The sequence below is a fragment of the Petaurus breviceps genome, unplaced genomic scaffold, assembly GCF_028583685.1.
Source record: "Petaurus breviceps papuanus isolate PSGF00001 unplaced genomic scaffold, PetGlider_PUasm1.0 189, whole genome shotgun sequence".
NCBI lineage: Eukaryota > Metazoa > Chordata > Mammalia > Diprotodontia > Petauridae > Petaurus > Petaurus breviceps.
The window spans coordinates 9,245,839-9,252,491 of NW_027185809.1; positions in this window are offsets into that span (position 1 = coordinate 9,245,839).

Consider the following 6,653-nt stretch of genomic DNA (forward strand, 5'->3'; position numbering starts at 1 on the left):
ATTAGCATTAACTGTTGCAGAATCCTGGGGGTATCCTGGTATGGAAACTCCCACTAGAAAAGCAGGTGACAAGTCCTCTGCAATTCCAAGTGGTAGAGCTGCCAAATGAAGTTTAATGATGACAAGTCCAAAGTCCTATAGGTGCCACAAAACATTTTGGTAAATGGAAGATGGGAGGGAGGTATGTCCAGGCAGTCTGGACTTTTCACTTGATTGAAAGGTTGAGATGATGGAATGACATGGCATCCCCAAAGCTGATGGGATGTTTGGCTGCATTGGGCTACTCTCAAATCCTTGGAAGACCAGCCAGCACTATACCAGCCACTGAGTGGGGACCTGCTCACTCTTTTTCATGTTTTGTATTGTTCAACCCATTTGCATTTAATGCTACATGTTTTTTTTATTTATTTTCTTCCATTTGTCTCTAATATTGGGCTTTTTCTGAATTAATTTTTGTTATTCATCTTCTATAAAGATAGTACTATGTCTCTTCAAGTATTTTTGTTTAACTTATTTTAGGGGGAGCTTATTTTCACTGGCTCTATTTTCTATAAAGGATTTCTTTCCTTCATTCTCTTCATTATTTCCTTTTCCTCTGCCTGTTTTAGACTTTGAGCTGTGGCCCTTATACTTATTCCTTCATTACTTTCTGTCTTCCTCATGGAATTAAATCTTCTAAGGCAGCAACAAGAGTTTCCTCTTCTCAATGATTTCTTTTATTTCTTCATAGGTTTTGCCCCTTTTTTCTTCTGAGTCTCACTCTTGAGATATTATTTCCTAGAGGAAAAGGAGAGATTAGAAGTGTTGCTTCATGTTAGACATTTTCCTTTGTTCTTGATTGTGTAACTCATTACTACCCCCTGTCCTCCCCATGATCATTTTTTTTTCAAATTTGCTATGAAATATCATCTCTAGCTCCATGCCTTCCCATCTTTCTGGAAGACATTTGCCCCCAGGAGCTCCCTTTCTCCTGAAGTAAGATATCTATGGAGACAGAACACTTGATGAGAACTCATTTCCTGAAGCACGAAATCCCTTCAGATTATGTTGATTATAAATTTTCCATCACTCATTATAGAATATCCCCCTTTGTGTTCTTCAGTGGGACCCCCTCCCACCACTAATTCAAGATTTCTCTCTATCTTAATATTTCCATTTCTACCTCATCTATTCTCTTAGAGGTTCTCTTTTTACTGAGCGACTGCAGAGGTTTATTTCTCTTCTTAGAGGCAACTAGGTGGTAAAGTGGCTTGAGTGCTTGACCTAGTATCAGGAAGACCTGGGACATTAGCTGCGTGACTCTGAGAAGTACCTCAGTTTCCTCATCTGTAGTAATGGGGACAATCATAATACCTACCTCTCAGGGTTGTTGTGAAGATCAAATGAGATAATAATTATAAAGTACTTAAGACAGTGTCTGGCACATAGTAGCTGCTATATAACTGTGACATTATTATAATTGCTAGTATTATTGTACTTGGGATATTATGGGGTCTAAATCATGGTGGTTTGGGTCTGTTAACCCACCATTAATTTTTTGTTCCAGTTCCACTTTCAATCATGTCTCCTTGAGTGCTTTAAAAAAGAAATCGCTTAGTGATCCCTTTATTGTAACTTTGTTGTTGTTCTTATTTTTTGCTCTATAGATGTGTTTATCTTCCTGGGTTTTTCCCCAGTTTTTCTTGGGTAATTTACTTCATTATTTGTCTTTTCCTTCATTATTTTATTTGTTTACCTCTTTTACTTTTCTGTTCACTGTATTGAAACAATCTGTTTTCATTTGAATGTCTTTGTAGGATTGCTTCCATTGCCTCTGTTTTTGAATGTCCATCTATTTTCACTGATGATTAGGCTTAGGTTGCAAGATATATGACAATTAGATTCCATCTTGAGCTCTTTGCAACACATTCTGCTCCCTTTTCTGGATTCTGTTTAGTACAAATATCTTGTGTTGTTTGAATTGCTTTTCCTTTATGTTTGAAAGTTTTCCTCCTTCTGGCTTAAGGAATATGTTTGCAATTGGAATTGTTAAATTTTATCACAATATGTCTTTGAGTTTACAGCAAAGAGTTTGTTTTGTTTTTCCTAAAGGCAATCTGCAGGTTCTTTAACTTGTCACTTTGTTTTCAGTGTTTGAAAATTCTGGGGAGTTTTCCTGTATCATTTCTTGAATTATGACGTTTATTTTTTTTTATTTGTCAAGTTCTCAAAGAAGACTTATAATCCTTAAATTGTCTATATACATCCGCTCTTCAAGATCAATATATTTTTCTTTATAGAAGTCATGCTTTCTTTTTGCTTCTCTATTTCTAATGTGTCCTTTACTTCTCTATATTTGCATTCCCAATCATTTATTCTCTTTAATTTTTTATTTTGGTGAGGTTTGCTACCATGGATTCACATTTTTCTATCTTGTCATTTATTTTGACTATGTAGGCCATAAATTATTTAGATTCTTTTTCCTGTCTTGAACCATTCAGGAACATGCTACTGCCGTTCCATGATCTCCTGGGAATTCACATGGCTGTCTGCCTCCTCATTTGTGTTTCAATATTTGTTCAGAGATCTTTGGATTCATTTGGAAGGGAGGCCATATTCCTTTCTTTTATTTATATTTTCCTTGTAGACATATATTCTTGTGCTCAAAATTTGTAATGGATTTTTCTTCCTTCTGTGATCTTTGGCAAATTTTTCCCCTTATAATTTCTCTGTCACTCACTTTCTGACTCCTCCTCTTTAATGGCAGCTTCCCCAAGGGCTAGAACTCAAAAGCTTTCTTAGCCTCCTCCCTTGCTGGGGAACTAATTTTTCATCAACATCGGTCTCTTCCCAAAGTGACTTCTGAGAGGTTAAAGAGCTGGTCTCATCAGAATGACAGACCCGTTTTCCTCTATACCTGATAGAGCCTCATATGCGTGCCAGCATGGTTCCAACAGTTCCCTTCGTTCTTTGGATCTATGGCCAAGCACTGCTTTAGCACAGCAGTACCCAGGGGAAAACACATTGTTGCTTTCTCACACCACTACTTCCATTGCACAGTGTGTGGGGAGGGAGTGAGAATGGGGAGAAGAGGGAGGGCCAGAGTTGACTTCCATTGCTTATAACCTCAGAATTGAGGGTATGGATGGAGGTGGGAGGAACAAAGAGAGTATTCCCTAGCAGAGATTGTCCCAGCAAAGGAATTTCTGTGTGGATCCCAGAGCACAAGTCCATAAGTAAGATTGTGCTGTCCCAACAGAGAGTGAGAGCAGGATGCTAAGTAGGCACATTAGGAATTAGGGATTCCCTTTTCATTCATCAGGTCATTACCTTGTTAAGGTTCTTAGTGTGTTAGATCATAGAAATAACTGCGATTTCCTGTTTCTCTTGGGCATAATTCTTATTTTACTGAGATTTAAGTGCTTATGAGGATCACAGTAAATGTTTACAGGACCCAGAAAAAAAGCCCACTGTATTCATTTTGCATGAATCTTTTCTATACTTATATATGGCGTTTAGTAGTTTCCAGTCATGTCTGTCTCTTTGTGACCCCTTTTTGAATTATTCTGGTCAAAGATACTAGAGTGGTTTGCCATTTCCTTCTCCAGTTCAATTTACAGATAAGGAACTAAGGCAAACAAGGTTAAGGGACTTGCCCGGGATCACACAACTAGTGTCTGAGGTCAGATCTGAACTCTAGCTGATCCACTCTGCTGCCTACCTGTTATACATTCGATATTTCCCAGTATGATGTAAGTTCCTTCAGGATAAGGCTTGTTTAATGTTTGTATTTTTCCCTCAACACTTAGCCCAAAGCCTGGCACATCAAAGACATTGCTTGTCGGGGCGGCCAGGTAGCACAGCGAGTAAGAGCACCGGCTCCAGTGTTGAGAAGACCTGGAGATCGATTCCCAGGATCAGACACTTAGCACCCACCCAGAAACACCCGGCCGTGTAACCTTGAGCAAGTTACTTAACCCCAATTGCTTAGGGGCGGCCAGGTGGCTAAACGAGTAAGAGCACCGGCTCCAGTGTCGGGATGATCTGGATCAAATCCGGGCTCAGATACTGTAAGGGTTATGGGATTTAAAGATCTCCCATGCCCCATGGACGTGCTGACATAGCAGAGCAAGAGAAAAAAAAAGCCGAGCTAACGGTCCTGCGGTTGGCAGTTGGTGGCGGTTGCTTTTTTTTTTTTTTTTTGAGTTAGGACTCCTGCTGAGGACTGCCAGGGGCCGGAGCTGCTGGGAGCGCTCTTCCAGGACACTGGGTGGTTGCTGTGAGTGGGGACTGGAGGACCTTTGCCTGAGGTAGCCTGTTCTGTTTTAAAGGCTTGAAAATGTGGGTGCTTTCTACTTTATCTACCTGTGCCAATGTCGTAACTACTCTGATGGATTTCACTTTCTGGTTTTGGGACTCAGTCTTTTGGTATCTTAATAAATTTTCTAGTTTATTTCCCCAAATGGCAAACCTGACATATTTTGTGATGGATAATTATATCAGCATATTTGTAATCTCTATAGGCATTGTGAATATGGCATTGCTGATACAGATACTCAGCACCACACCCAGAAATAACTGGCCGTGTAACCTTGAGCAAGTTACTTAACCCCAATTGCTTTAAAAAAAAAAAAAAGACATTGCTTGTTGATTGATTGATTAAGCATGAGGTGGAAGATTTATAGCCATGTCTTCTCAATACAAATCTACCACTCTTTCTACTATCTAACACTATACTCTCCCAAAACAGTTTAATGAAAGAAAACACCATTGGGAGTCAGAAGGCCTGAGTTGTTAATTGTCTTTCCTCTACATGTTCAACAATATTACCTTGAGCAAATTGTCAGATCTCTTCAGTTTCTTTATCTGTTAAATGGGAGTAAAATGTGAAGCAGAGAAGCCCTTATATGAGCCTTAGGGAGTATTTTTATTTGCCTACATCTTCCCAGATCCAATTTAACCTATGATACATTGAGTCTTCAGAAAATAAATTAAGCCTGCCACAACTTGGCTCTAGCCCTGCAGCTTTCTAAGCTTCCTCTTTGACTCTGAAATCCCTCTAAACCCTAAATTAGCAAGGTGTCTATAGACAACCCTGGATCCCATCCTTGCTTACTGCAGTGTGGATGGTGCCTCCTTAGGCATCCCACCTTTCTTCTCTACTAGTGCTGATGAAATGAGTGTGCAAATAGCCCCAGTCACTCATTTTAAATCACATAAGGTAGTTACTCAACATCACAGTGTCACTTACTCTAAGTATTTAGCTGAACTTGAAACTAGAAGAATTAAAGTAATATTTCTATTGAAAAATCTGATTGAAACAATTTTGAGTCTTTTTTAGTCCATTTGTACATCAGATTTCCTATACTGAACAGAGAAATGCTGCTTTTTTCCAGATTAAAAAATACTAAAGTAAGTCTCTATGACAATCGATACTATATAATATGAAAGGAAGAAACAGGAGGGGCAGAGCCCAAATTCATATTAAGCAAAGCAGTCCCTGACTTTATCTGCAAGGCACAGACATTTGTCTTGAGGCCGTCCTTCCTCCCTAGAGAATTGTGTTGAGAGTTGCTTGTGGCTAGGTTGAAAATGATGACTTAAGATGAAACAGACCAGGAAAAGTGTAAACCAGCTGTGCAAAGAATTTCCAAAAGCTGTAACTGAATGCATGTTGCAAAACAGATGTTTCTGGAAGTCGTCAGAGATTTTAACTCTCATTGACCACTTCTCCATTTAGAAAGAATTTCAGATACTGCAAATCTAAGAGAGTGCTATGAAGAAGTGAGAGAAAACCCTGCTCTGAGGAACAAAGGAGCTGAAAGAATCTGGGGCCCCAGTTCATCAGACAATTACTACTGGTGGGTTCCCGAGAAGCGTTCTCCCTGCTGGTGTGCCCATCCCCTGCCATCTGACTCATCTGAAACCAGACAGGAAAGCGGTCACATCTGATAATAAAAAGACAGGCCAGCCAATCTTACACAGATTCCTTTTAAGTAGCTGCATTACCATATCCACGAAGCATGTTGTAAGTCTGCTCTGTGTCATTTTTCCATGAAAATACACTCCGGGCAAGAGAATTACAGCTACACCATAACATCTGCTCTACATTTTCTCTTGATTTATGTGGTCCTATAGCCAACTGCACATATAAATATAGATAGACAGTGAGGAGACCCCCATAGATGGAAAATTTCTTGCATACGAGAAAGGAAGAGAACTGTGTTTCATTACATCATCAAATTTGTTTGAGACATAAAAAAAATATTTTTGCTATTCAAGTCCTTGTATATTATTCAACATATCATTTTAAGCCAGTTAAACACAAAAATATCTTAGACTTAATTATGTATTTAAACCTGGAGGGGGCTTTTGAGGTCATCTAGTTCAATTCTCTCATTTTATGAATGAACAAAATGAGGCCTAGAGAAATGGAGTGACTTCCCCAAGGTCCCACAGAACATCAAAAGGGTTCAGCTGTAGGTCCTCTGACTACAAATTCAATTGTCTTTCCATTATACCATCCTGAGAGGTAGAGATCTTTGTCATTGTTGTTGCTTAGTAGTTTCAATCATGACTGACTCTTCCTGACCCCATTTGAGACTTTCTTGGCAGAGATATTGAAGTGGTTTGCAATTTTCTTCTCCAGTTCATTTTACAGATGAGGAAACTGA